A 15,605-nucleotide genomic window follows, 5' to 3' on the forward strand; every position below is an offset into this window, starting at 1 on the left:
TGCTGGAGAAGCAAAACTCGTTGCTCTCTCAAGGAACAACCTCTTCTCCTTTAGGATCCAACTCCATAGAAAGAAATATTCCACCTTAAAATTGTCTTTTTTCCCCCCTTATACCCCTTTTGTCACCTCCACTGTACATCTGTCCCTCCCTATTCTCTCCAGAAACTTTAGTTTCTCTCCAAAGCCTCTGGTTTGACAGATAAATCCAGGAGAATTTGGGCTCTGTGAAAGAGCTGATTTAAAACAGAGTTAATAAATCAAAAATTTTGTGTCCCTGAGCAGGTAGCACAGATTTTACCTGCAAGGGAGGGAAGGATGATATGGAAGCAGGAAGGCATTGTGTCCTACCCAACCATAGCCTTCTATCATGTAGGCACTTTTAAGTAATGTAGAAACGATATCCCAGAAATTCTATTGGGACTACAGAATCCTGAAGTGACCACTCCTCTCATGGCACAGGGACACAAAAATTGGCTGCATCAAGCCAGAAGGAAAGACTAAGTAAGCCCAGCCTCTGACAACGGGAAAAGCAGATGCCTATGGTGATACTTCCCAGGTATACATAAAAATGAAGTTTAATATTGAGCTTCTTAAAACAAAAAGTTTCAGGCCAGCTCTACAGAAAAAGCAGATGCCTGTGCTGATACTTCCCAGGTATATATAAAAATGGAGTTTAATATTGACCTTCTTAAAACAAAAAGTTTCAGGCCAGCTCAAAAACAAAAATGAAACTCCTCAACCTCTGAAATTTATTTCCCAGTCCTTTTTATTCCTCCAAAGAGTTTTTCTTCCTTGGAAAAACATTTTCATTTTCAGCCTAGCTTGGACCAGAAGAGCAGTCCCATGCACTTGTATGGTCTCGGTTTGTATTTTCCAAGAGGACACATCAAAGGCATCACAGGCACAAAATCAGCAGGACACAGATCACTCGCACTGCAAGCACTGCCCTGACAACATCAATCTTTGGCATTTTGGGATGTACAGAGATCATTTTGGTTAATCCTCTTTGTCTGGCCCGCTAGACGTCCAAAACTCCTGGCCAAATACTCAAATTCCATTCTTTCCCCCCTGTGTGAACAGCGTTTCTGAGTGAATAAGGGAAGATATATCAAGAAAAGCTGTTGGAAAATGAATGTAGTCAGAGGAGTAGGGACAATAAATATCTTGTTTCTTGAAAGGTTGCTGATCGACTGATGAAAAGCTAGGGGTAAGCAGATTTATTTCCCTGCATCAGTTACAGTAGTAGGACAAAGTCACGTGCCACATGGTCCAGTGTTGCGTAAATGCACTGGCTTTTACCTCCTCAAATACAGATTTTTTTAAAGCAGTCATAGATTGCTGCAAGTATGAGGATCCAACAAAGGTTTGAGCCACTTGCCTATGTATAGGAGCCTTGTTGCAGATGAAATGCTGCTTGAGACATCATTGTAGGCTAGCGCGTGCAACTTGGAGGCACAGGAAGGACATGGACCTGTTGGAATGGGTCCAGTGGAGGGCCATGAAGATGATCAGAGGGCTGGAACACCTCTGCTATGAGGACAGGCTGAGAGAGTTGGGGGTGTGCAGCCTGGAGAAGAGAAGGCTCCCAGGACACTTCTCTAGCAGCCTTCCAGTACCTAAAAGGGTTCTACATGAGAGATGGGGAGGGACTCTTTATCAGGGAGTGGAGCAATAGGATGAGCTGTAATGGTTTTAAACCAAAAGAGCGGAGATTTAGATGAGATTTCAGGAAGAAATTCTTTCCTGTGAGGGTGATGAGACACTGGAACAGGTTGCCCAGAGAAGCTGTTGCTGCCCCGTCCCTGGAGGTGCTCAAGGCCAGGCTGCTTCTCTAGCAGCCTTCCAGTACCTAAATGGGGTCTACATGAGAGATGGGGAGGGACTCTTTATCAGGGAGTGGAGTGATAGGACGAGCTGTAATGGTTTTAAACCAAAAGAGGGGAGATTTAGATGAGATTTCAGGAAGAAATTCTTTCCTGTGAGGGTGGTGAGACACTGGAACAGGTTGCCCAGAGAAGCTGTGGATGCCCCATCCCTGGAGGTGTTCAAGGCCAGGCTGGACGAGACTTTGAGCAACCTGGTCTAGTGGGAGGTGTCCCTGGCCATGGCAGGGGGGTTGGAACTTGATGGTCTTTAAGGTCCTTTCCAACCCGAGCCATTCCTTGATTCTATGATGATTCTATGAACTGAGGACCTACAGGAGCTCTGTGCTGCCCAGAACAGTAGCGAGCCATTCCTTGATTCTATGATGATTCTATGAACTGGGGACCGACAGGAGCTCTGTGCTGCCCAGAACAGTAGCTGGGGGCCAGGTAGGATCCCCCAGTTTCACTATGTACTTGTGCCCGAGCAAGCTGGATTGAATCCCCCAAGGTGAGAGTCTGAATCCTGCCCTAGGCTTCTGCAGTCATTACAGAGGTGACCTTGGAGAAGATGAAGTGGCAGCCAAAGAAGCTACAAGGCATAACGAAATTACAGAGATAAAAGTGGATGTAGACAGCTGCCTTTCCCCTTCCCTGAAAAGAGCAGAGAGGAGACCCCGGAGAGACCTGTGAGTTCAGACTCTCAACAGGCAAACCGTCTGCAGAAAGCCACTGGGAGTAAGATATTTGCAATTTAAATGGATTGAAATCAAAGGCACAAGGCATGAAGAACTGGTCAGCAAGAAACTAATTTTTTAAGTTTCTTCTTTAAGAAAAAAAAAAAAGTTACTTGAACTAACTGCTGCCATCCCTTAATTCAACATATCCTCTTAATGATGCCCATTTCATGCCAAACCACCCAGATACTCATGTGTCCTTTACTCTGCTGAGTGGCAAAAATTCCTCTAAAACTTTCTGTTTCCCTCATGCCACCTTCCTCACTTGCTCACGGCCTCTTCTGGTGCCTGTATATCTCTGCAGCTGCAGTGGCAGTGAGATAGAGCATCTTTCTCTTGTCATCGGTGTTTATTCACCATCACCTCCCAGGACACCTTTGAATTTGAATTTCCCCATAGTTCCAGCCATCCAAGCCTGGAATTGGATTTTCATCAGGAGTTTCAATCCAGAAGGGTAAAAGGTGGCATAAAGTGGGGGGTGTGAGTTTTCTCAGAGCCATGGCAGTTGTGTGAAATAGGACTTGGTAGAGTGATGGGGAACTATTGGCTCACAGTGAGGGGCTGCCTCAAAGCTCATGCATCAAGTCCATGGGAACCAAGAACCATGAGCACCAAGAAACATGCAGGCAGCATTAACAGCCCTTGCCCCACATATTTTTTTCTGAAATAAGGGTGTGAAACCAGCTCTAATAAAGGTGGCTGCCATCTCCCTCTTTTTTCCAATGAGGTACATGCTGTGTGCAGAGATTACATGGTTTCTGAAGCAGGTCAGGCCAATGGGCAGCCAAGACCTGTGGAGGTGGGAGTGAGGAGAGCAGAGGCTGCAGTGGAAATTCGGAGAGTGGGGAAAGAAAAGCTGCTGGGATGCAGAGGAAACAAAAGGGAGAAGGACAATCTGAAAGATTACATTTGCAGTTGGTTAAGTTATATATATACATTTCAATTGGTGGAAATTTTACAAAGCACTGTGAATTCAATTACTTATGAGATGTTTTAAACATATGACACAGAACTACTTTCTTAAGGAACACTTTAAAAATCTTAAGATAACAATGGTGTGAGAAAGCCATAGTATTTTCTTTTTAACTATTATTCTGCCAGTCAGTGCGGAAAAGACATCCTTAAGTCTAAAAAACATTGCAGTTCTTGTGGATCTTCACAGAAAAATAACAGAAGAAGTTAAAAGGCAGCAGAGCACAAACCAGTGTGCACAAGGGGCTGATTTTTCACACTGAAATTGTTTCACTGATATATTCACAGAGAAGGAGAGTCAGAGCCAGCTCTTGGCCATGGAGATGAGTGATGGGTTGATGGAATTGGACCCAAGCCCCTGCCCACGACACCCCAGGGGTGCAGATCCTCTTCTGCCCATGCCTGCTGGTGGAGAGGCTGTCACCTTGTAGGGATGCAGAGGGGACCTGTGCATGGGGAGTGAGCAGAGGGAAAGCACCAGCAGCTGGGAAAAGATGAATATTCCCACTCCCAGACCAGGACAGTATAGATTATTTTACCTTCATCCCGCAAACAATAAAGCTCCTTTTTGCCTACAGCACTGAGAAGGAGTTAAAAATATCACAAAGCTGGCTGAAAAAGGTCAAAAACCCCAGGACTGATGTTACTGCTGTTTGATTTTGCTCTTTGGGTGGGGGATTGGGTGAGTTTTGATCTCTCCGTGTAACTGAGACAAACGATTCTTATCTGTTGAGGTTTGTGGTGCAGGGGAGCAAACAGCACATCAGCTGCCTCAGCCGATTGCCTAGAAGGTGTGGAGTTAAATACACTCACATATACAGCCTCTAGCTTCATTAGTAAATTACTGTATAATGAACCAGTAGATAGTGACTTCCCTATTTTCTTCCATGGCTAATGCCCTGCTAGTGTCTCATCCATAGGCTTGTTTTACCATGCAACCAGCCTATTCCTAATGATGGGCAGCAGCCTGGTCCCTCCTGGGCTCAATGTGAGCTGACCTGAACCCTAAAAGTGGAGCTGGAAAGAAACACAGTGCTGGTTATGCTGGAGAGAAGCGTTCGATCACTTCATTAACCCTGATAACATTTCAAACGAAGAGCTTAATGGCACAATCAATAATTCAGCCTGTGATCAGTTTGTTAGTCAGTCTCAAATGCTTTTCTTTTAATAGGGGAGTCCCAGAAGGATCATGAACTGTTACTCGCAAGCAGTAGTTGGGGGGGCGGGTGCAAAGCATGACTTCTGGGTTTTATTTTGTGTCTTTCTGACAACCACAGTCACTTCCCTGTCTCCTTAGACTGCTGCTGTATGAGTTACCCCAGGACCTCAAAGTCCTCTCTCCTCCACCAGTCTGGCATTTCTCAACAAATTATTTGGATATTCATTCCTGTCCTTAATGTGAGTGAGTCTCTGAGCTCTTCCATGCTAAAGGAAGAGCTGATGGGACCCCACATTCAGCTCTGGTGTTTCCTCACAGACTTCCCTAAACTCTACCTCCGCTTCAGCTCCAAATCAGAGGCTGTGCAGCTATAACATGATGGCACCAAGACCAACCTTCGATAGCCTCCATGGAGACCATTAGCTCAGCTCAGCTACATGTCCCTTCAGTACAGGTTCCCATCTGCCTGGAAAACCCCATGAAAACACCTCTGAGACAGACTCTGCCCCTTTGCCAGTGCCAGGGTCCCATTTCCCCCTTCAGTCTTCATTTCCTCCTCTTCTCTTCAGTGAAGGTTTCTTCCTGAGTAAAAGCTGCCAGATGTCCACTTGGGTGCTAAAGCACACTTGAAACAAAAACCCTTGAAAGAGGTCCAAATCCATCAGGCACAGGGTACCACTCTGCTCTTTGAAGGCACTCCACCCAAAGGAAGATGGGCAAAGGGAACCTACATGGTAGTGTTCAGCATCTGAGGTGGATGCAAAACAGCAGAACAATTTCTTTGTGCTGTTTCAGTTGTAAGAAATAGGGATGCTTCCTTTTCTGCTTTGCTGGGTAGAATTTTATCTTCTGGCTTCGACACTTATTAATTTTCCACTTATTAGGCTGCCTGTGAGATTTTCATTGTTCAAGGTTTTTTTTTTATTACTATTATTTAAAAGATCAGTGCGTGTAGAGTTTTCATTGTCACATTAAACACACTGAGTAAATATAGTCCCTGAAACAGGAGATTTTATCTGGGAAACTCAGATGAAATTCCATGGCTGACAGTTGTTCAAATGAGCCCTCTCTGCTGGAGTACAATAGCAAACGATATCCTTCATTCCCTTTGCCTTCTCTGCAATATGCATTGGAGGGAAGGGAGCGAGAGAAAAGCAGGGTCATCCTGGCATTGCATTTATTCCGCTGCGATGACTTCACTGCACACAAGTAACAAAGCCTTCCCTTTGAGCACAACGCTTAGCGCTGAGATTACACCTCGGGTATAATACGAGACGCGACCTGTTCCAGGTTGCAATGACTTGCTAAGTCAGCTAATTTCTTTTCCTTGTCCTTACACAGCAGAGGAGCGTGTAAGAAGTGAATGGAGATTATACAGTTTCCTGCGCAGAAGGCCTTACCCTTGCTGAGATAGCCTGGAGTTAATGTACCTGAGCACCGGGGCAGCTTTCTAAAGGACATACTCTCTTCTCCGTGGCATAAATTACATTGTAAGGGGAAAAGCAGGTTCAGCCTTGTTTCTTGTTTCTTAGCCATAGTCTTCACATGGTTCATCATGAAAGCAACCACATTACTTACAGGAAGAGCTGAATTAAGGAGAACCGTGGGTGGTCGGGGCAGAGTGAGGGTAACACACTCAGCCCATCCTGAAGGCGCAAAACGGAGTCTGGCATCTCATGAAGAGCATCAGGCTTTGGGCTAAAGGGATCAGCAGGGTCAGCCAGAGGGCTTGAAATATGGGGAGTGTCTGGGCATGGGAATGGCTCAGGTTTGCACTTACCGAGCAGGGTGGACACCCCCTTAGAGCTGTTCTACCCAAACAGAGCATCTCTGTAACTGATGTGCTCAATTCAAATCAGAGATGGGGCTCCAGGTGCAATGGCAGAGTGAGAGTCTCTGTGTGGGAGGTAAAACTTAGGTGCTCAAAGCAGGTTCAGCCCTTCGCATCGAGGCACCTGATTCTGGTTTACAGACAGGTCTCTCATTCTTCGGAACATGTCAGGGCTTCAAAGCAAGGTACATGGTATTGACTTCTCCCTCGAGGCCCCCCTCCCTGACAGTGCTAAATGGCTTTCACATGAAAGAGAATAAGGCTTTGCCAGACACCTAGCCCTTTTCTTTTGTATTTCGCCAAAACCCACAACTGCGCAGCCAAGAGGACTGGAACTGAACTGATTCCATGACCCCTACCTGAGCGTAATAAAATGTGAAACAATTTGGATGAGAAATAATGTCTGTGTGGTGGATCATAAGCAATGCCATCAGAGAGATGAGATGGTGGTAGAGACAGGGAAGGGTATCAAACACATTGCTTCCTTGTTCTCATCTCTCACAAAACACGCTTTGATTGTTTTCTTAACAAGGGCTGGCAAAGCTCAACACATTAATTAGGATTGAAACCCAAAGCTAAAAGTATTAAGAAAGAGTGCTAGAAAATCTGGCACTGGGTAACCTAATATGGTGGGCCCACAGGAGAAACGGCTGTGATCAAGATAATCAGATCAAAATTACAGAGTGTATCCCACAAAACAATGCGAAGAAAGGCCCATGGCCAACAGAGCACTAAACCAGCGCTTCCAGATGAAGTTTTCATAGCTGTTGTTTAATCTGTGGCAGATTAATCTGTGTTTGTAGCATGGCAGAAGATGCCAGCACAGATTCCCAATCTGAGATTAGTCAACGTCAGTCTGCAGAACTTCGCACCTCAGACCCCTCCCAGCTCTGGTTCAGAGATGAAGCACATAAGGTCTACACACATTCCTCACTTGATCTTTGCTCCATGGCCACCATTCAGCAAGGACATCCCCCCTAGGCTGAAAAATGGACTTGTAAATCCTTTTGCTGGCTGCTTGGATCAGTTTTGTCACTCTTAGCCCATGCCCACCTTTTCACTGTTCCCCCATTCACTCTTGGATCCACACTGAAGGTGTTACATCAAATTTTGCTTTAATTCTGTCCCTGAGTGCTCAAGCAGGGTGGGGGAGAGTTCTGAGGGAAAAGAAAAGCACTTTGTAACAATACTATTATTATTTTACTTGTGTACCTTTTCCCCTTCTGCTAGATTGGTTTTCACTCCAGCTATATTTCTTTGAATGTGAAGGATTTTTTTTCCTCCTTGTTTTCCTTTTGGTTCTATCCTCTGTTTAAAAGCAAAGTCATCAATAATTTTAGATGAAATGTATTTGCTGTAATTCTCCAGGATAACATGGTTTGAATGTTTTGATTGATTTATGTCTATAAAAAACAAACTGCATCAGCTGTTTGTCTGTAGAAACCTTTGTTTTCTTTAAAGGTATGAGCCCTGTGCCTCATTAGTCTCCCAAGCTTTCCTTTTGGCACCTGTTGTGTTTCACACATTTTTATAAGCTGTCTGCCTCTAATAAATGAAATTATACTTCAGCTGTAAAGTGTTCCCATAAGCAATCAAAGAAATGCTGCCTCGTAGTCTCTGAGAATAAGCACCATCAGTACCATTGTCACATCATCAAGATGTAATACAGCCTGGTTATTAGTTTTATGCTACTCCGACAGCTCAGGTGGTGCAACGGCTCTAAAAACCTAGTGCTGGAGGAATCAAAGGATGGAGGATCAGTGTATACCAGCCTAAGGAGACCGGCACTACTATATTATGGCTGATTATTAGACAGGAGGGTGGCTTCCTTTGGCATAAGCTCTTGAGTGATTTCATTAAGGGTGAAGCTGAAATCAGATGCTGAAAATCAGCATGAAAGCTGATTTCAGATGAATTCGGATGAGGCTGAAATCAGATGAATTAAAAGTGGAAATGACATGCAGGTTCATTTTCATGACTCGAAACTACCAATATGAGTAGATCTGTATTTGCTGAGATATCCGTGGCAGCATCTTCAGGGAGCTTCAGAGAAGTTCAGCTAAACCTCCTTTGGGATCCACAGGCAAGTGGAAACTTGTTGTTTGCTTTTGCACTCCTTTCTTGTTTCAAAGAGAGAGAATTGAAAGGATTGTGTTTTTCCCAGGGCATCTTTAGGTCAAATGAGATGAATGCAGCTATGCACATGCTCTGGTCTGTTCTTGTCTCACACCTACAATGCGATCCAGGGGAACAAGATGGGCTCCCTCATAACATACAACATTTTTCCATTTCAGATGAAAGCAGGCTGCCAGCTCCCCATTTTTCTAGCACTGATCTGGCATCCACTGATGGCAGTTTTGAATTCCTGAGGTTTTTATGCATCTCTCCCGAGCTCGTGGCAACATCCCGTAGCACAGTTTGGGATCTGGCAGCCTTTGCTTTTACCACCTTTCCCTGAGGTTGCACCATCCAATGCCGTATTTATGCACAAAGTTTTCTGCTGTTATCCATATTGCAATCACCGCAACTATGAGTGCAAGATGCCTATGAAAGACATGTGTTATCTCAGAAGGCTTAGGGCACCAGTGGGTGTGAGTGGAAGCGGCCCCATGAGACCAGAAAAGCAGCACAACAAGCCTCAGAGCAAAGCTACTGCTCAGGGCAAGGCTAGGCACTGCACAAAGTTGTCTTTAACATTGAAATAACTTTCTTTCCTTAGCTTAAAATTCACTCCAGCTTGGCGATTCTTATTTATATACAGATCTTTTTCTGCCTTTTTCTTTTCACACGGGGGTGAGGCAGAAGGGAAGGCAGAGAGGAAATCAGCATTCAAAAGTCCTCTCTGCTGCTATGCACATTGCATTGCTAAAATTAACATTATGTCTGGTTCAGCGGGATCAACTGGTTAGTCAGATTATTTAGTAATTAAAACATAGATACATCTTGGAGACAAAAGAGAAAATCCCACTGACTCTAATTTACCCTTTTGTTACCCATCCTGGAAAGCAGCAGAGCATCAGATGGCTGTCTTTATTTACGGGTATGTGTATATATATATATCAGGAGGGAGAGAAGGCATATAACAATTCCTGTATCCCCCTCCACCCCTTCTGCTTGGAAGCCTATTTACAAACACACAGCCCAAATCCTATTCAGAAATTGGTGACTGTGTTCATTGTTCCAGAACACATAATAGCAAAGGCACGCAGGAACGGCTTTAGTGAAGCAGTAATAGTTTAAGTTGCTCAAACTGGAGAGGAACAGGGAGAGCAGCAAATAATTGTCACTATCTAAAAACTGCAGACATCCCTAAATCACCAAGTCTTGCACTCTGAGAGCCTAGCACCCTTGCTGAGCTACTGTGACACCTTTGATATGTCATCAGGACCTGAGGTTTGGCCACAATTCCTAATACATGGGCTAGATCCTCCTAAATTCTGCACCAAAATTCACACTGGTTTTGAGGTAACTGAATTGGGTTTTCTAGGGCCACATAGAGTCATAGAAGCATTTTGGTTGGAAAAGACCTTTAAGATCATCAAGTCCAACCATTAACCTAACACTGCCAACCCCCCTACTAAACCATGCCCCTCAGCACCACATCTGAACTTCTTTTAAATACCTCCAGAGACGGTGACTCCACCACTTCCCTGGGAAGTCTGTTCCAATGCTTGATAACCCTTTCTGTGAAGAAATTTTTCCTAGTATCGAATGTAAACCTCCCCTGGTGCAACTTGAGGCTGTTACCTCTTGTCCTATCACCTGTTATTTGGGAGGAGAGACTGACCCTGATGTTTCTGCAACTTCCTTTTAGGTAGTTGTAGAGAGTGAGAAGGTCTCTCCTCAGCCTTCTTTTCTCCAGGCTGAACAACCCCCGTTTCCTCAGCCACTCCTCATCAGACTTGTGCTCCAGACCCCTCAGCAGCTTCGTTGCCCTTCTGTGGCACCGGGATACAGAGCTCCCACCATGCTTGTGTACAGTGGCCCAGCCATGGACATCTCTTGGATTCCTTTAGGGGAAGACATCCAAGGCTTTGTTAACTGGCTTCATTGAACAGGTGTCTATCATGTCCCTCCTGCATGGGCTGCAACAAACCAGGATGGGGTGCAGAGGCCACACAGAATGGTCAAAATACCAGTTCTACCAGGAACTTGGTCAGGAGCAGAGTTATCATAGGATTAGATGGAACATAAGGACGAGCTTCAGCTTACTGTTACGACACCTAATGGGTAGTATTCCTACCTAGGAGCCCCTGGGCTGGCACGCAAACCTGCAGTGTAGTCTGTAGGGGACAAGAATTTCATCCAGTTTCCTCAAGACAACTGTCGAGAGCCCTTTATTATGGTGTTCAGCCTCGTTCCCAGAATGGCATAGTCTCCCAAAGGTCCTCCCCACACCAGGCCTCTGAGGGTGTCTCAGATGCCTCCAGGGCATCTCAAGTGATGTCAGATGCCTATGTCCAAAGAAATGATTTGAGCCCTCTATTTTTTTATCCTGTACTGCTCCCACCTAATATCCCCTTTCGCACCTCATTTTGTTTTCCTCCTATCGGTGGAAAGAGCTCCAGTCTCTAGGAGTTTCCCCAGATAAAGCCATTCACGTGTTTTGGTTCCCTGGAGTTATTCAAAGAGTTTCCTGCACAAAGGAGAAACATCAGGACATATACTTTGCGCTGACCCATCCCCCTAGCAGAGCAATTGGAATAAAAATCGTGAAAGAGCACTATCATTTTAAAAACACAGCACAATCTCTGATATAAAACAGCACTAGGAATGGACTTGTCAAGCGCTATTAGTTTTTCATTTTATTTTTCAATAAAAACAGGGAAAGAAGGAGTGTTTACAAGCAAAGCAGTCTGTTCTCTAGTCAAAATACTCTGTCGGATTATGCTCTGGGACCAAGCAATTAACAGTGATCAAAGAGTGTATTTGTTGTTAAAAAGTTAATGGGGATAAAAATATCACTATATTGATATTTTTTGCTAGGTTTTTTTTTTTTTTTGCTCCAGAAATAAACCCATAATTTTCCAGTATTTGACAATATAATCCTCATCACTGTTTCTTTGCTTTTGGTTGGGGGCAGAAGTGCTTTTTTTGTCTAAAAGCAAAAAACAGTGAAATAAGGAAAATTTTTCAATTAATCCTATTTTTGCCAAGCCCCATATTTTTATTTTTTTTTAAGAGGCTTGACATAATTTTTGGTCATATTTACAGATTGCACAAGGTGGTTAGTTCAATTACAGCAGGAAAAGAGTAATTCTGAGAACTAATTAAATATGCTGGTATGCAGATGGTTAATTGGATTAATAATTACCTTGCATATGTAAAAAGAGGTTTTATGTTTGCACAGGCAATTTTTATCAGGATTCTCTTGGGATAAAAAGAAAATCAGGCTAATAAATTATTGTTTCAAATAATAAGATAATTTTGCCTTGGTTGTGTCTAAACTTTGGAGGAAGAAGCTTTCTGCTTCCATCAGAAAGTAATTTAAATAAAGAAAAAATTTTTCTTTCTTTTTTATTTTTTTTTTGTACACTCACCTAGAGTCACTCTAGGGAAGAGAGAAAAGCAAAGCATGTTGTAATCTGCAGAAATCAGAAGACAATGGAAAAATCTGTTTTTAAGCATTTTTGGGGGGTGGGAACAAATTGCCATGGCAACTCTCTAAACGGATATGTCTTCAAGGAAATCATGCTGTTCTCTTGAAAAGTGAGATGCATAATACAACGAGCACTTGAAAGTTATCTTTGAAAGGCATGTGTACAGGAAAATCAGAAATATTTTATAAATTCAAACTTATGAAACATTCATGCTGATTCACTAATGTTTCACACGGCAATTATTTTACCCAAAGGCAGGAGCTGAATAACCTTGCCATGTATATGTGCATTTTTAAGCGCACTTTGTGGGGGGATCTGGTCTATCAGCCCCTCTCCTCTGCTTCTCAAGTGCTCAGAGTCTCTCCCCTTCAATATATAAGTTGCTGCTCAGATGGTCATTAAATCAGAGCCTGAAATATTAACCCATTTCTTATACCCTTTCTTTTTCTGACAAGTTGTGTCAGTCAACATTTTCTTACCGGCAACATCAGTAACATCAGAGTGCTGCAGAGAGTGGGATGACAGAGAGGAGAATTTGACCCAAAAACATTATTTGGGAAAGCTGTTCCTGTTATTTTCAACCAATCAGATGGTTTGAAGCATCTGGTCACACCTGAAGATTCTATTCTGCTCACAAAATTGAAGGATTCACATCTTGACATAACAAGTAAGAGTCTTAGCTCAGGATGTCCTGCCCTATTAACAACAAGAGGAGTATTTTCTTTGCTATAGGATATTTAGTTCCTAAGACTCTGGCCTGAAAAAGTAAATAAAATAAATTAGAGATTGACTAGTACAAATACAGAGGGGAAAAAAATTACAAACATTCATTTTCATCCTCGAGATGGAGCTGCCTCCATGCTTTTGCCCTGACTTCTTGGTTGCTTCTAACCACTCCTGGGCTTTTCTTCCACAAGGCTGAACTGTTTTAATTAACAGAACCAGAAAGACTTGTTTTTATTTAAACCGGATTAAACATCAAAATACAGCCTAACTCAAACCAACGTCAACGTCTTCCCCACAGCCACGGGCACCAGTTCATTTGAAAATATCACCTTAGACTGACATGTTACATAGAGAAGCCCTGAGTGTTGCATTCATACTGTTGGCCCTGAGTGTTTAATTTAAGGTGTCAGAACTACTACCACATCTAAGCAGCAGCAAATGGAGGAGCAATTCACCAATGTCTCCCTGAGGGTCTTCTCCATGAACCACCGCCACATACTTCAGAGAGCTGAGACGGTGGCCACCATGTCAAGTCAGAGCAATTAGTTCTGATTTCAAATACTAGAAGCAGTTTGTGAACAACTGACTGATTTGCTCTTCCGAGTGTCTCTGTCTAGCACATTTCTAAGAGCAGGCGATGAGTCAGTCATCTGTTCAGCAGTTGTTCTTGGAAGGAGAATGATGATGGCAGTCAAAAGAAGGTATCACATTTGGCAGGTGGGTCACTCATTGGGAATGGCTGGGATGGAGAGCACTGGCTGCAGGACACAGACACATCTCATCTTGGCTAAGAAAGTGCTGTCTCATGATCCTTTCATTTTTTTTGAGGAGCAGGGAAATATTTTGACAAAGTCTAGCACAAATGGGCCCTAAGGAGGCACTGAAGTAGAAATAATTACTGATGATGATAGACAAAAAGACCATAATGTCTGTTAGTGGTAATAATTGCTCTATCTGAGGAAAGTCTAAAGCCAGACCCAGACTTCACAGCTTGAAGATGGGCTCAGAAAGGAATCTGGAGGTCTGAAAACCTATTAGCCTTGCAGGGAAGGCTGGTCCTAACTCAGAGCTGATGGCTGGAGTTCAGCATACATCCCACCATGTATGTGATTCTCTGACCTCTTCTTCAAAAGGTCGGATGAAGTGATGGTAATAACCTCTTCTGACCTTCAAATCTATGAATCTAATATGATTGCTGGACTGGGTCATTGCAGAACCAAGCACCTGAAATCCTTTCACTCAGCATTATAGTTGGATCAGCCAAAGTCTGAGTATGGGTGCCCTTCCCTCCCACTCCTTCCTTCAGATCGAGCTGTAGCAGCTACACATCAAATATCCACATGGCAGTTGTGACATCGAAACGGGAGCACACACAGTTCGTCAGAAACCAGTGCCAGATCACAGGGGCAAATTAAACAGCTGCTGCAGTGTCAGGGTGTTGGGAGCCACTGCAACGTCCAAGAGGTTTGGGATGGTACCAGCAGGGTGCGAGGAGCCAGGATGGGTGCAGTGATGGTTGCTACTCATGATGACCCCTTAGTGCTGGCATTTGAATTTAGGACCTAATCCAACCTCACCTGGAGTCTGGTCTACAAGGAAGTAAGCCCTTCACTTGTCCTTTTTCACATGGACGGGGAGGTTAAGAGAGTTGCTTAATGCTAGAGAATAGCAAAGCCAAGCTGAGGTCAGTGCAATGCTCACCCTCCTGCCATATCCCAGGGTAAGGCCACAGGGTATTTCAGAGACAGACACAGGACGATGATTTCTAAGCAGCTTTCAGTTGCTGTGGCAATGCTCTGAGCTGGCCAGAAGCTGTGCAGCTGATCTGGCACAGCCTGCCTCACAGCAGAGCATGTCACCTTCTGTCACCCCTCTCAGGCAGGTTGAAATGGCTGTCCATGGCTGAAATGACCCTACATGCGACTGTGACCCTATGCAGTTGGTGGGGTCGCTCAGCTGTGTGATGGAGAGTCTCTTTGTGAACGTGTGTGAACAGCAAAAAACCCTCTGGATGAGGGAGAGATGCTCTGAATGGAGGCTGAATGGATGCTCTGAATTGGAGGCCTACAACTAGCCGTGTTCCCCAGAGGTCAGTACAGATTCCAGGCTTGTTCAACATGTTCCTTAATGACCTGGATGAGGGGACGGAGTGTACGCTCATGTTGCTGATGACATAAAGGTGAGAGGGGTGGCTCTGACACTTCAGAAGGCTGTGCTGTCATTCAAGGAGACATGGACAGGCTGGAGAGTTGGGTGGAGAGGAACCTAATGGAATTAAGGGCAAGTGTAGGGTCCTATACCTCAGGAGGAATAATCCCATGCACCAGTACAGGTTAGGGGCTGACCAGCTGGAAAGCAGCCCTGCAGAGAGGAACCTGGGAGTCCTGATGAACAGCAAGCTGACCATGAGGCAGCAACGTGCCCTTGCAGCCAACAAGGCCAATGGTCTCCTGGGGTATATCAAAAAGAGCTTGGCCAACAGGTAGAGGGAGGTCATCCTCCCCCTCTACTTTGCCCTGATGAGGCCATATCCAGTGTTCTGTGTCCTGTTCTGGGCTCCCAAGTTCAAGAAAGACAAGGAACTTGTGGAAAGAGCCCAGTGGAGGGCTGCAAAGATGATCAAGGGACTCAAGCACCTCTCTTATGAGGGAAGGTAGAGATCTAGGGCTGTTTAACCTGGAGAAGAGTATCCAGTGTTCTGTGTCCTGTTCTGGGCTC

Source organism: Calidris pugnax, unplaced genomic scaffold (assembly GCF_001431845.1).
Source record: "Calidris pugnax isolate Ruff unplaced genomic scaffold, ASM143184v1 scaffold125, whole genome shotgun sequence".
NCBI lineage: Eukaryota > Metazoa > Chordata > Aves > Charadriiformes > Scolopacidae > Calidris > Calidris pugnax.